We start from the raw sequence: 15,446 nt of genomic DNA on the forward strand, positions 1-15,446 counted from the left end.
ATCAGTCTCGGAGAAGCGCGTCCCGGCGAGTTGTCTCAAACTCTCTAGGCTCGCGTCTGTGTGCAGAGCAGCCTGAAACTCCTGGCTAGGGGAAGCCAGAAGCGATGTCAGGGTCCCTTCCCCACGGGAGCCCTCTGGGACCTGTTCTGGGTCCACCTCTGGTTCAATCATACTGATGACTGAGGAGGGTCCGGGAGGCAGACAGCTATCTGCGTTCCGGGCACTCTGACTGCGGGTGACAGCAGCTACGTAGGCTGTCTCCCCGGGGATTTCTACAGACCCAACAGCCGACGCTGCTATGGGCTCTACCTCCCCATCCACCCCCATTACCTCAGGAGCATTGCTACTTATGGGCCAGTTACCTTCCTCGGTGGCACTGGTCAATTGCATGGCATCACCTTGCTCACGGTTCCCATGTATCTCCCCATTTCTTGTAGCACCGACACTTGCCCCTGCTAGGGGTTCCTCAGCCGTCTCACTCCGCAGAGCGACGTGGCTGAGCACTCCTGTACCTATGGACACATCAACTTTCACAGAAACATTATTATCAGATACAGTTGGCACAGGTACAACATTTTCACCATCAATCCTAGGGAAAAAATGGTTAACAGATGCATCATTACAAGATAAAGCATGGTCAGGTAACACAGGCGATTTCCCATCATCATCATCATCATCATCATCAGGGTTAACTTTACCCTCATTAGTAGATTGGGGAGGAGGGTCATCCACGAAGTATGCAACCAACCTCCCCAAATCAGTCCCCAACAAAACATCAGTGGGCAAATTATCAGACAGCCCCACTTCCTTCACCCCGCTCCCGGCACCCCAATCAATAAAAACCGGGCCATCGGTAAGGGACAGCTGATGCCCCCAATCCCAGTGACAGTTAGGGTTTTCCCCGGAATGATTTCTTCAGGGGCCGCCAGTTCGGGTCGGATGAGGGTTCGTTCAGCCCCGGTGTCCTTGAGGCCTGTAGCAACACGACCTCCCACAGTGACGGGCTGTACGTTGTCACACACCCTCCCAACCACACCACCCACCAAAAGAACAGCTGCATTAGGCCCTGGGGCCTGGGATGAGGGGTTCTTCTGCTTGGCTGGACATTGGTGACTGAGGTGTCCAGTCTGCCTGCAGTGGTAACACTGGCGAAGTTCGGTGGTAGGTCTGGTGCTGTTGGCCACGGGGACAGGACCTCTGGTGTGTTGGCTGGCAGGGGTACTGGCGTTGGCTGCAGGCTTACCCCCTCTCCAGCTGGTGGTGACTGGCTTCCGCACTTCCGATCTACGGTTGGCCTCATAGGCATCGGCAATCTGCGCTGCTTTCGTCACGTCTTTGGGTTCTCTGTCCATCCCAACTGTCGCACCTCAGTTGGGCAAGGACGGAAGAACTGGTCTTTGATCATCAGGTCTCGCAGCTGTACAAAGGTGGTCACTGACAGTCCTTGGGTCCACTGGTCAAAGTGGGTCCCCAGTCCATGCACCACATCACTGTAACTGTCGTGTGGGCCACGTTGGAGGGTCCGGAACTTTTTACGGTACACCTCGGGTGTAAGCTGGTACTTGGCTATCAGAGCCTGCTTGATGGCCTCATAGTCACCATCTTGTTCTTGAGGGAGTGCAGCAAACGCTTCCAGAGCTTTTCCTCTCAGCCCTGGTGTCAGGTACCGTGCCCATTCTTGTGTAGGCAGCTGGTACTTGCCTGCAGGCTTTCTCAAAGGCCCGCAGAAAAGTGTCCAAGTCCCCATCCTTTTCCATAACAGGAAAGTGGTCGGGCCGGGGCTTTGGTGTCTGAGCGCTGCTGGGCTCACGGCTGGACTGGGACGACCCCTGCATTTGTAGTTGGGCCATCTGCAGCTGGTACTCCCTCTGCGCTTGGGCCTCTCGCTCGGCTCGCTGGGCCTCTCGCTCGGCTCTCTCTGCCTCTCGCTGGGCCTCTCGCTCGGCTCGCTCCTGGTATTGCTGGATCAGCTGCAGGCGTCTCTCTAGGTCATCTGCGGAGCATTGTTGCAGAGCCAGCTGCAGGAGGAGGTCTGCGCCCCCTTGGTTGCCAGTAGGGCCCGTATTCAGTGGGTGGACCTCTGCTGCAGCACCATGTTCGCTTGTGCCGGCTTCTGCGGCCTCTGGGCTCTGTGAGTGGTCTAGAGCGGCTTCCCATTGCATCAGGGCTGCGACCAGTTCGCTTTTGCTTTTACTTGCATAGTCAATGTGCTGTGACTTGCATAAGGCAACAAGGGTGTCTCTGGTCTGCTGTTCATAGAAGGCTTCTCCTAGCCCAACCATGGTTGCCAAATAAAAGAGAGAATAGAAAACGAAGAGAAAGGGAGGGGATAATTACCAGTACACAATTGTCTCACAACTAATAAACACTGAGTTCGTTCTCCAAACTTATTTGCGCAGAGTTCTCACAAGAACTTTCTGCAAGTTTTTAGTGAGAGGAATGATTGCTCAAACCAAATCACTAATGCTCTAATATCCCACCGCCTTGCCACCAATTTGTCACGATTCACACCGTGACTGTCAAGATCCCTCAGCCGCTGCCTACAATATGTCACGGATTGGGGTGACTTTAGACCAGCAGACGGCTATCACATGTGCAGGGGGGCTTATCCTAGTTATCCCTCCACTGCCACAATGTGATGAAAAAAGAACACACACGAGGCTATTGACCTCTTGTTTACAGCAGGGGCTTATTTTAGGTATCCCACTGCTCTTCAATATACCATGAACTGCAGGGATTTGTGTCTATCCCGCTTACAGTTCCACTTAACACTTGCAGCTCTCTGGCGCCCCCCTTACTCTCAGGTCAGATTAGGTACTGCACCTGGGGTAATTAGTCGCCAGAAAGGCTGCCTGCTATGTACTGGCTATTGGGCGCACTACAGCAACGCGATAACTACTCCCACTCAGGCAGGAACAATAATTATCAAGCCGCAGTCGCTACAGTGACCCCCCAACAGCCGGCACACGGTAAGCTGCCACCAGCGCCGATTAAACGGGTTCGGCTGCTAACCCCCCAAAATAGTAGCGTAATTCCCTTCAGAGACAGGGTACGGTTTAGGGCAGGAAGAACGAACTAGTATTAAAGAGTATACCCCATAAATGATTTTTAGGCAGTGTTTATAAAATATTTCACAAAGATGTTACAAATGAGACAATTGCAAATATGTACAAGGTAATTTTAAAAATAAAAGGATTAAATGAAGAAAAGATAACACTCACATATTCTCAGATCATGGCATTGCAGGCAACCAGACATCCCAGCTCATTTGTCGTGCTGCTCAGGCCTCACAGGAAAAGACAAGAAGAAGGAGCTGGGGATCTGGCCACAAACTTAAGACCTACAGCTAGTGACATCACAGAAAGGGCTGGCTTTTCCAGATCCTCCTACCTTTCAGTCTGAGTACTTTGAATACAAATTGGTCTAATGCTTATAACTCCGTTCCAGTACATATCAGAATCATAGCACACCCAGCATTCAGCTTGTATTAACATGAGCTTTCTTATGAGATCAAATATGTCCTATTATTTACAGAGCAATCCCTACTTCTTCACCAGAGGGAGCTACAAGCCTGTGATTAGAGTCATTGATAGATCCACCGAGAGAGAATAAGAACATCTATTTTCGTGTTTTTAACGTAAACGGTTTGCGTAATATCTTACAAAAATGGAACAAAAGACTTTCATGATTCTAGAAGTTTCTCTAACAGTTCCTGCTAACACAAATTTCCCTTGCAGCTATGACCGTCGTAAATACCTTCCGTCAATAAAACTCCCCCACAAGGCAAGCTCTGCTACACAGACAGTTAGAACCACAGGGAAGGAAAGAGAACCAGAGAGAGGGGGGGTTTAGCCCCCGCATGCTAGCAAGAAAACTAACTTATGATATTTCATACCATATCGTGACATAAGGGTGGCAGGAGAACATGAGACAAAGATATATGCCGTTATGTTTATAGTATATGCTAACATTCAAAACACAGGTACTCTTAATTGTCGTACTAAAGAGTATATGGACTAAAAAGAAAGTCTGTTGGAATGGCAGAATAAGTGGTACATAGGGGTGTAGACATATATAGAGAAACGAAAAGAAGTATTTACCAAGGTTGGGGGAATAAGACCTTTAGTCCAATGAGCGATTATCAGGGACTGGGTATATATGGTTCTAGTCCCTCTGTCAAAAGTTAGGTTGGCTGTAACAGAAATACATATTGTAGGTGTATATATATATATATATATATATATATATATATATATATATATATATATATATATGTATGTGACCCCCGGGCCCCGGCTAGAATAACAAAGTTTCGCATATAGAGAGTGGTAGTACCTTGGTATTAGTCTATATGTCCTGTTTTAATTGTAAGATCCGGTACAGACGCAGTGGGGGTTCTGTTTATTAGGAGCAAAACAGCTCCAAGGTGTGTAGATCCACTTAAACGGAGTGGAGGTGTCTGCTCAGATCTGAAAAAGTACATATTACAAATAACTACCAGTTCATATGTGTGCAAGACTTATCTGTTGTAGATCTGTTGCCTCACATCCAGTGTCAGGGGGAGCGCAATCCGAGAGCCTGAAATCTGCGTTGGTGGTAAGGTGGGAGACGCCGACACAGACTGTGTCTTGGCGGTGAAGACGGCAGTGTCAGAGGCTGCACAGTGCCGCTTTTTAATGACGGTCTGTCCGGTCATGTGACCGGAAGTATGGGGGACGCCGGCGCTTGCGCTGTATATGATGTGAAGAGCCCGGTGTCAGGTAGGCGCCTGCGCAGTAGGGTCACAGCTGGCGCAAGCGCCGGGCGGTGTTAGAAAGGCGCCTGTGTAGTAGAGGCACAGCCGGCGCATGCGCCAAGCGGGGCAAGAGGAACGGCGCCAGTATAGGCTGCGTTGTGGCAGTACGAAAGAATATCACCGGCGCCTGCGCACTGGAAGTGCCACCTGCGCCTGTGTTGTACATAGTTGAAGAATACTACTGCTAGGAGTTGATGTGTGGTTGTGGAGCCCAATACGGTTAATTAAAGGGAGAGATATGAATAGTAGTAAGCCCACCGGGCCTGTGTGGTGTAGCATAGTATGAAAATAGCTCAATTGACAGAAATGCATATACCAACTTGTGAAACATGTATGGGGCTAGTAGAATGATATCACATATCATAACTTAATAAAACAATAGGAAGTAGGAGTCCAAACATGATTATTCAAACTGAAAAGGAAACCTTGAGTTGAAAAAATGGAAAACAATTAGTAAAGTAATAAAAAAAAGGAAATAAATGAATGGATAATAAATAATGAAATAATAATGAACTGAAAAAATGAAATATTGAAAAAATGAATAAATGAAATGAAAAATTAATGAATTTAATGAACTGAGTAGAATAAATGAAAAAATAATATAAGAAAAATCAAAAGAAAAAGATAAAAATGGAAAAATGAAACTTGAAAAAATAAAACTTGAACAACTACTACTAAGGGGTACAAGTCTTACCATCCTCCGTAAATAGAGTATGAATTCTATAGGTGCGGTGGGTCAATTCGCATAAGGGAAATAAAAGCCTGGTAAGATAAGTCATTCAAGTTCCCTGTTGAGACCTCTAGGATGGAGTGTGTCAAGCGTATAAATCCAAAAAGTTAATCTTTGTTTAAGCAACTGGATGTGGTTACCCCCCCTCCTTGGGCGATGGACTTTTTCTATAACCTGAAATCTTAACCCCTTAATCCCATATGACGTACTATACCGTCGAGGTGGGGTGGGCCTTAATTCCCGGTGACGGGATAGTACGTCATACGCGATCGGCCGCGCTCACGGGGGGAGCGCGGCCGATCGCGGCCGGGTGTCGGCTGCATATCGCAGCTGACATCCGGCACTATGTGCCAGGAGCGGTCACGGACCGCCCCCGGCACATTAACCCCCGGCACACCGCGATCAAACATGATCGCGGTGTACCGGCGGTACAGGGAAGCATCGCGCAGGGAGGGGGCTCCCTGCGGGCTTCCCTGAGACGATCGGTACAAGGTGATGTACTCACCTCGTACCGAACGTCTTCTCCCTGCAGGCCCCGGATCCAAAATGGCCGAGGGGCTGTATCCGGGTCATGCAGGGAGCACTTCCGGGTCGGAGCAGGCTGCAGATGAAAGCTGCAGCCTGCTCCGATGAAAGTATGATCGCAGATCTGATAGAGTGCTGTGCACACTATCAGATCTGCGATCTGTGATGTCCCCCCCTGGGACAAAGTAAAAAAGTTAAAAAAAAAATTTCCACATGTGTAAAAAAAAAAAAAATAATTCCTAAATAAATAATAATAAAAAAAAAAATATTATTCCCATAAATACATTTCTTTATCTAAAACAAACAAAAACAATAAAAGTACACATATTTAGTATCGCCGCGTCCGTAACGACCCAACCTATAAAACTGGCCCACTAGTTAACCCCTTCAGTAAACACCGTAAGAAAAAAAAAAAAAAAACGAGGCAAAAAACAACGCTTTATTACCATACCGCCGAACAAAAAGTGGAATAACACGCGATCAAAAAGACGGATATAAATAACCATGTTACCGCTGAAAACGTCATCTTGTCCCGCAAAAAACGAGCCACCATACAGCATCATCAGCAAAAAAATAAAAAAGTTATAGTCCTCAGAATAAAGCGATGCCAAAATAATTATTTTTTCTATAAAATAGTTTTTATCGTATAAAAGCGTCAAAACATAAAAAAATGATATAAATGAGGTATCGCTGTAATCGTACTGACCCGACGAATAAAACTGCTTTATCAATTTTACCAAGCGCAGAACGGTATAAATGCCTCTCCCAAAAGAAATTCATGAATAGCTGGTTTTTGGTTATTCTGCCTCACAAAAATCGGAATAAAAAGTGATGATAAATGGTCACGTGTCCGAAAATGTTACCAATAAAAACGTCAACTCGTCCCGCAAAAAACAAGACCTCACATGACTCTGTGGACCAAAATGTGGAAAAATTATAGGTCTCAAAATGTGGAGACGCAAAAACTTTTTTGCTATAAAAAGCGTCTTTTAGTCTGGTTTCACACTTGCGTTTTTATCTGCATGCGTTTTTTTAAAAAACCGCATGTGTGAAAAAATGCATGTAAACGCGGTAAAACGCATGCGTTTTTATAGAAAAACACAAGAAAACAAGAAAAAAACAAAAAACCCTAACCCTACCCCTAACCTGAAATACGTGGCACTGAAATATACGTTTATATACGTATGTACGTATATAAGTGCCACGATATTTCAGTGGCCACGTATTTAAGTGCCACATATTTAAGTGCCACGTATTTAAGTGCCACGTATTTAAGTGCCACGTATTTACGTGCCACGTATTTACGTGCCACGTATTTTTCAGTGCCTGAAATACGTGGCACTGAAATACGTGGCACTGAAATATCGTGGCACTTAAATACGTGGCACTTAAATACGTGGCACTTAAATACGTGGCACTTAAATACGTGGCACTTATATACGTGGCACTTATATACGTGGCACTTATATACGTGGCACTTATATATGTGGCACTTATGACTGTCAGAAAATGTTCAGTAAACGGTTAGGGGTAGGGTTTCAGGTAGAATTGGGGAGTTTCCACTGTTCAGGCACATCAGGGGCTCTCCAAACGCGACATGGCGTCCAATCTCAATTCCAGCCAATTCTGCGTTGAAAAAGTAAAACAGTGCTCCTTCCCTTCCGAGCTCTCCCGTGCGTCCAAAAAGGGGTTTACCCCAACATATGGGGTATCAGCGTACTAGGGACAAATTGAACAACAACTTCTGGGGTCCAAGTTCTCTTGTTATCCTTGGGAAAATAAAAATTTGGGGGGCTAAAAATCATTTTTGTGGGAAAAAAAATATGTTTTATTTTCACGGCTCTGCGTTGTAAACTGTAGTAAAACACTTGGGGGTTCAAAGTTCTCACAACACATCTAGATAAGTTCCTTGGGAGGTCTAGTTTCCAATATGGGGTCACTTGTGGGGGGTTTGTACTATTTGGGTACATCAGGGGCTCTGCAAATGCAACGTGACGCCTGCAGACCAATCCATTTAAGTCTGCATTCCAAATGGCGCTCCTTCCCTTCCGAGCTCTGTCATGCGCCCAAACAGTGGTTCCCCCCCACATAGGGGGTATCAGCGTACTCAGGACAAATTGGACAACAACTTTTAGGGTCCAATTTATCCTGATACCCTTGTGAAAATACAAAACTGGGGGCTAAAAAATCATTTTTGTGAAAAAGAAAAATAATTTTTATTTTCACGGCTCTGCGTTATAAACTGTAGTGAAACACTTGGGGGTTCAAAGCTCTCAAAACACATCTAGATAAGTTCCTTAGGGGGTCTACTTTCCAAAATGGTGTCACTTGTGGGGGGGTTTAATGTTTAGGCACATCAGGGGCTCTCCAAACGCAACATGGCATCCCATCTTAATTCCAGTCAATTTTGCATTGAAAAGTAAAATAGCGCTTCTTCCCTTCTGAGCTCTGCTATGCGCCCAAACAATGGATTACACCCACATATGGGGTATCGTCGTACTCAGGACAAATTGCACAACAACTTTTGTGGTCTAATTTCTTCTCTTACCCTTGGGGAAATAAAAAAATGGGGGTGAAAAGATCATTTTTGTGAAAAAATATGATTTTTTATTTTTATGGCTCTGCATTATAAACTTCTGTGAAGCACTTGTTGGGTCAAAGTGCTCAACACACATCTAGATAAGTTCCTTAAGGGGTCTACTTTCCAAAATGGTGTCACTCGTGGGGGGTTTCAATGTTTAGGCACATTAGGGGCTCTCCAAACGCAACATGGCGTCCCATCTCAATTCCAGTCAATTTTGCATTGAAAAGTCAAATGGCGCTCCTTCCCTTCTGAGCTCTGCCCTGCGCCCAAACAATGGTTTACACCCACATATGGGGTATCAGTGTACTCAGGACAAATTGCACAACAATTTTTGGGGTCCAATTTCTTCTCTTACCCTTGGGAAAATAAAAAATTGGGGGTGAAAATATCATTTTTGTGAAAAAATATGATTTTTTATTTTTACGGCTCTGCATTATAAACTTCTGTAAAGCACTTGTTGGGTCAAAGTGCTCACCACACATCTAGATAAGTTCCTTAGGGGGTCTACTTTCCAAAATGGTGTCACTTGTTAGGGGTTTCAATGTTTAGGCACATCAAGGGCTCTCTAAATGCAACATGGCGTCCCATCTCAATTCCAGTCAATTTTGCATTGAAAAGTCAAATGGCGCTCCTTCCCTTCCGAGCTCTGCCCTGCGCCCAAACAATGGTTTACACCCACATATGGGGTATCAGCGTACTCAGGACAAATTGCACAACAATTTTTGGGGTCCAATTTCTTCTCTCACCCTTGGGAAAATAAAAAATTGGGGGTGAAAAGATAATTTTTGTGAAAAAATATGATTTTTTATTTTTACGGCTCTGCATTATAAACTTCTGTAAAGCACTTGTTGGGTCAAAGTGCTCACCACACATCTAGATAAGTTCCTTAGGGGGTCTACTTTCCAAAATGGTGTCACTTGTGGGGGGTTTCAATGTTTAGGCACATCAGGGGCTCTCCAAATGCAACATGGCGTCCCATCTCAATTCCAGTCAATTTTGCATTGAAAAGTCAAATGGCGCTCCTTTGCTTCCAAGCTCTGCCATGCGCCCAAACTGTGGTTTACCCCCACATATGGGTATCAGCGTACTCAGGACAAATTGTACAACAACTTTTGGGGTCTATTTTCTCCTGTTACCCTTGGTAAAATAAAACAAATTGGAGCTGAAATAAATTTTGTGTGAAAAAAAGTTAAATGTTCATTTTTATTTAAACATTCCAAAAATTCCTGTGAAACACCTGAAGGGTTAATAAACTTCTTGAAAGTGGTTTTGAGTACCTTGAGGGGTGCAGTTTTTAGAATGGTGTCACACTTGGGTATTTTCTATCATATAGACCCGTCAAAATGACTTCAAATGAGATGTGGTCCCTAAAAAAAAATGGTGTTGTAAAAATGAGAAATTGCTGGTCAACTTTTAACCCTTATAACTCCGTCACAAAAAAAAATTTTGGTTCCAAAATTGTGCTGATGTAAAGTAGACATGTGGGAAATGTTATTTATTAAGTATTTTGTGTGACATATGTCTGTGATTTAAGGGCATAAAAATTCAAAGTTGGAAAATTGCGAAATTTTCAAAATTTTCGCCAAATATTCGTTTTTTTCACAAGTAAACGCAAGTTATATCGAAGAAATTTTACCACTAACATGAAGTACAATATGTCACGAGAAAACAATGTCAGAATCGCCAAGATCCGTTGAAGCGTTCCAGAGTTATAACCTCATAAAGGGACAGTGGTCAGAATTGTAAAAATTGGCCCGGTCATTAACGTGCAAACCACCCTCGGGGCTTAACCCCTTCACCCCCAAGGGTGGTTTGCACGTTAATGACCGGGCCAATTTTTACAATTCTGACCACTGTCCCTTTATGAGGTTATAACTCTGGAACGCTTCAACGGATCTTGGCGATTCTGACATTGTTTTCTCGTAACATATTGTACTTCATGATAGTGGTAAAATTTCTTTGATATTACCTGCGTTTATTTGCAGAAAAAATGGAAATTTGGCGAAAATTTTGAAAATTTTGCAATTTTCCAACTTTGAATTTTTATGCCCTTAAATCACAGAGATATGTCATGCAAAATACTTAATAAGTAACATTTCCCACATGCCTACTTTACATCAGCACAATTTTGGAACCGAAATTTTTTTTTGTTAGGGAGTTATAAGGGTTAAAAGTTGACCAGCAATTTCTCATTTTTACAACACCATTTTTTTTAGGGACCACATCTCATTTGAAGTCATTTTGAGGGGTCTATATGATAGAAAATACCCATGTGTGACACCATTCTAAAAACTGCACCCCTCAAGGTGCTCAAAACCATATTCAAGAAGTTTATTAACCCTTCTGGTGCTTCACAGGAATTTTTGGAATGTTTAAATAAAAATGAACATTTAACTTTTTTTCACAAAAAATTTACTTCAGCTCCAATTTGTTTTATTTTACCAAGGGTAACAGGAGAAAATGGACCCCAAAATTTGTTGTACAATTTGTCCTGAGTACGCCGATACCCCATATGTGGGGGTAAACCACTGTTTGGGCGCATGACAGAGCTCGGAAGCGAAGGAGCGCCATTTGACTTTTCAATGCAAAATTGACTGGAATTGAGATGGGACGCCATGTTGCGTTTGGGGAGCCCCTGATGTGCCTAAACATTGAAACCCCCCACAAGTGATACCATTTTGGAAAGTAGACCCCATAAGGAACTTATCTAGAGGTGTGGTGAGCACTTTGACCCACCAAGTACTTCACAGAAGTTTATAATGCAGAACCGTAAAAATAAAAAATCATATTTTTCACAAAAATTATTTTTCGCCCCCAATTTTTTATTTTCCCAAGGGTAAGAGAAGAAATTGGACCCCAAAAGTTGTTGTACAATTTGTCCTGAGTACGCTGATACCCCATATGTGGCGATAAACCACTGTTTGGGCGCATGGGAGAGCTCGGAAGGGAAGTAGCACCGTTTGACTTTTCAATGCAAAATTGACTGGAATTGAGATGGGACGCCATGTTGCGTTTGGGGAGCCCCTGATGTGCCTAAACATTGAAACCCCCCACAAGTGACACCATTTTGGAAAGTAGACCCCCTAAGGAACTTATCTAGAGGTGTGGTGAGCACTTTGACCCACCAAGTACTTCACAGAAGTTTATAATGCAGAACCGTAAAAATAAAAAATCATATTTTTTCACAAAAATTATTTTTCGCCCCCAATTTTTTATTTTCCCAAGGGTAAGAGAAGAAATTGGACCCCAACAGTTGTTGCACAATTTGTCCTGAGTACGCTGATACCCCATATGTGGCGATAAACCACTGTATGGGCGCATGGGAGAGCTCGGAAGGGAAGTAGCACCGTTTGACTTTTCAATGCAAAATTGACAGGAATTGAGATGGGACGCCATGTTGCGTTTGGAGAGCCACTGATGTGCCTAAACATTGAAACCCCCCACAAGTGACACCATTTTGGAAAGTAGACCCCCTAAGGAACTTATCTAGATGTGTTTTGAGCGCTTTGACCCACCAAGGGCTTCACAGAAGTTAATAATGCAGAGCCGTAAAAATAAAACAAAAATTTTTTCCCACAAAAATTATTTTTTTAGCCCCCAGTTTTGTATTTTCCCGAGGGTAGCAGGAGAAATTGGACCCCAAAATCTGTTGTCCAAGTTGTCCTGAATGCGATGATATACCATATGTGGGGAGAACCACTGTTTGGGCGCATGGGAGGGCTCGGAAAGGAAGGAGCGCCATTTGGAATGCAGACTTAGATGGAATGGTCTGCAGGCGTCACATTGCATTTGCAGAGCCCCTAATGTACCTAAACAGTAGAAACCCCCCACAAGTGACACCATGTTGGAAAGTAGACCCCCTAAGGAACTTATCTAGATGTGTGATGAGCGCTTTGACCCACCAAGGGCTTCACAGAAGTTTATAATGCAGAGCCGTAAAAATAAAACAAAAATTTTTTCCCACAAAAATTATTTTTCAGCCCCCAGTTTTGTATTTTCCCGAGGGTAACAGGAGAAATTGGACCGCAAAAGTTGTTGTCCAATTTGTCCTGAGTGCGCTGATACCCCATATGTGGGGGGAAACCACCGTTTGGACGCATGGAAGGGCTCGGAAGTGAAGGAGCGCCATTTGGAATGCAGACTTAGATGGAATGGTCTGCAGGCGTCACATTGCGTTTGCAGAGCCCCTAATGTACTTAAACAGTAGAAATCCCCCACAAGTGACATCATGTTGGAAAGTAGACCCCCTAAGGAACTTATCTAGATGTGTGGTGAGCGCTTTGACCCACCAAGGGCTTCACAGAAGTTTATAATGCAGAGCCGTAAAAATAAAACAAAAATTTTTTCCCACAAAAATTATTTTTCAGCCCCCAGTTTTGTATTTTCCCGAGGGTAACAGGAGAAATTGGACCCTAAAAGTTGTTGTCCAATTTGTCCTGAGTGCGCTGATACCCCATATGTGGGGGGAACCACCGTTTGGATGCATGGGAGGGCTCGGAAGGGAAGGAGCGCCATTTGGAATGCAGACTTAGATGGAATGGTCTGCAGGCGTCACATTGCGTTTGCAGAGCCCCTAATGTACCTAAACAGTAGAAGCCCCGCACAAGTGACCCCATTTTGGAAACTAGACCCCCCAAGGAACTTATCTAGATGTGTTGTAAGAACTTTGAACCCCCAAGTGTTTCACTACAGTTTATAACGCAGAGCCGTGAAAATAAAAAATCCTTTTTTTTCCCACAAAAATTATTTTTTAGCCCCCAGTTTTGTATTTTCCTAGGGGTAACAGGAGAAATTGGACCCCAAAGGTTGTTGTTCTATTTGTCCTGAGTACGCTGATACCCCATATGTTGGGGTAAACCCCTGTTTGGGCACACGGGAGAGCTCGGAAGGGAAGGAGCACTGTTTTACTTTTTCAACGCAGAATTGGCTGGAATTGAGATCGGATGCCATGTCGCGTTTGGAGAGCCCCTGATGTGCCGAAACAGTGGAAACCCCCCAATTATAACTGAAACCCTAATCCAAACACACCCCTAACCCTAATCCCAACAGTAACCCTAACCACACCTCTAACCCTGACACACCCCTAACCCTAATCCCAACCCTATTCCCAACCGTAAATTTAATCTAAACCCTAACCGTAACTTTAGCCCCAACCCTAACCCTAACTTTAGCCCCAACCCTAACTGTAGCCTTAACCCTAGCCCCAACCCTAGCCCTAACCCTAGCCCTAATGGGAAAATGGAAATAAATACTTTTTTTTTATTTTTCCCTAACTAAGGGGGTGATGAAGGGGGGTTTGATTTACTTTTATAGCGGGTTTTTTAGCGGATTTTTATGATTGGCAGCCGTCACACACTGAAAGACGCTTTTTATTGCAAAAAATATTTTTTGCGTTACCACATTTTGAGAGCTATAAATTTTCCATATTTTGGTCCACAGAGTCATGTGAGGTCTTGTTTTTTGCGGGACGAGTTGACGTTTTTATTGGTAACATTTTTGGGCACGTCACATTTTTTGATCGCTTTTTATTCCGATTTTTGTGAGGCAGAATGACCAAAAACCAGCTATTCATGAATTTCTTTTGGGGGAGGCGTTTATACCGTTCAGCGTTTGGTAAAATTGATAAAGCAGTTTTATTCTTCGGGTCAGTACGATTACAGCGATATCTCATTTATATTATTTTTTTTATGTTTTGGCGCTTTTATACGATAAAAACTATTTTATGGAAAAAATAATTATTTTTGCATCGCTTTATTCTCAGGACTATAACTTTTTTATTTTTCTGCTGATGATGCTGTATGGTGGCTCGTTATTTGCGGGACAAGATGACGCTTTCAGCGGTACCATGGTTATTTATATCTGTATTTTTGATCGCGTGTTATTCCACTTTTTGTTCGGCGGTATGATAATAAAGCGTTGTTTTTTGCCTCGTTTTTTTTTTTTTTTCTTACGGTGTTTACTGAAGGGGTTAACGAGTGGGCCAGTTTTATAGGTCGGGTCGTTACGGACGCGGCGATACTAAATATGTGTACTTTTATTGTTTTGTTTTTTTTTTATATTTAGGTAAAGAAATGTATTTATGGGAATAATATTTTTTTTTTTTTTCATTATTTTGGAATATTTTTTTTTATTTTTTTTTTACACATTTGGAAATTTTTTTTTTTACTTTTTTACTTTGCCCCAGGGGGGGACAATACAGATCGGTGATCTGCCAGTTTGCATAGCACTCTGACAGATCACCGATCTGATTGAAGTGCAGGCTGCTTCACAGTGCCTGCTCTGAGCAGGCTTCTGTGAAGCCACCTCCCTCCCTGCAGGACCCGGATCCGCGGCCATCTTGGATCCGGGTCTGGAGCAGGCAGGGAGGGAGGTAAGACCCTCGCAGCAACGCGATCACATCGCGTTGCTGCGGGGGGCTCAGGGAAGCCCGCAGGGAGCCCTCTCCCTGCGCGATGCTTCCCTGCATCGCCGGCACATCGCGATCATGTTTGATCGCGGTGTGCTGGGGGTTAATGTGCCGGGGGCGGTCCGTGACCGCTCCTGGCACATAGTGCCGGATGTCAGCTGCGATATGCAGCTGACACCCGGCCGCGATCGGCCGCGCTCCCCCCGTGAGCGCGGCCGATCGGCTATGACGTACTATCCCGTCAAGGGTCAGATAGGCCCAGGTCACCTCGACGGGATAGTACATCAAAGGTCACAGAGGGGTTAAGGGGTTAATTGAGCGACACTATGTTGTGCTTCCTTGAAGTGTAGGGGAAGTGGTAGCCAGGTCTTATTGCACCTTATGGTGGATTTGTGGCTTGAGATCC

This window comes from Ranitomeya variabilis, chromosome 3 (assembly GCF_051348905.1).
Source record: "Ranitomeya variabilis isolate aRanVar5 chromosome 3, aRanVar5.hap1, whole genome shotgun sequence".
Classification (NCBI taxonomy): Eukaryota; Metazoa; Chordata; class Amphibia; order Anura; family Dendrobatidae; genus Ranitomeya; species Ranitomeya variabilis.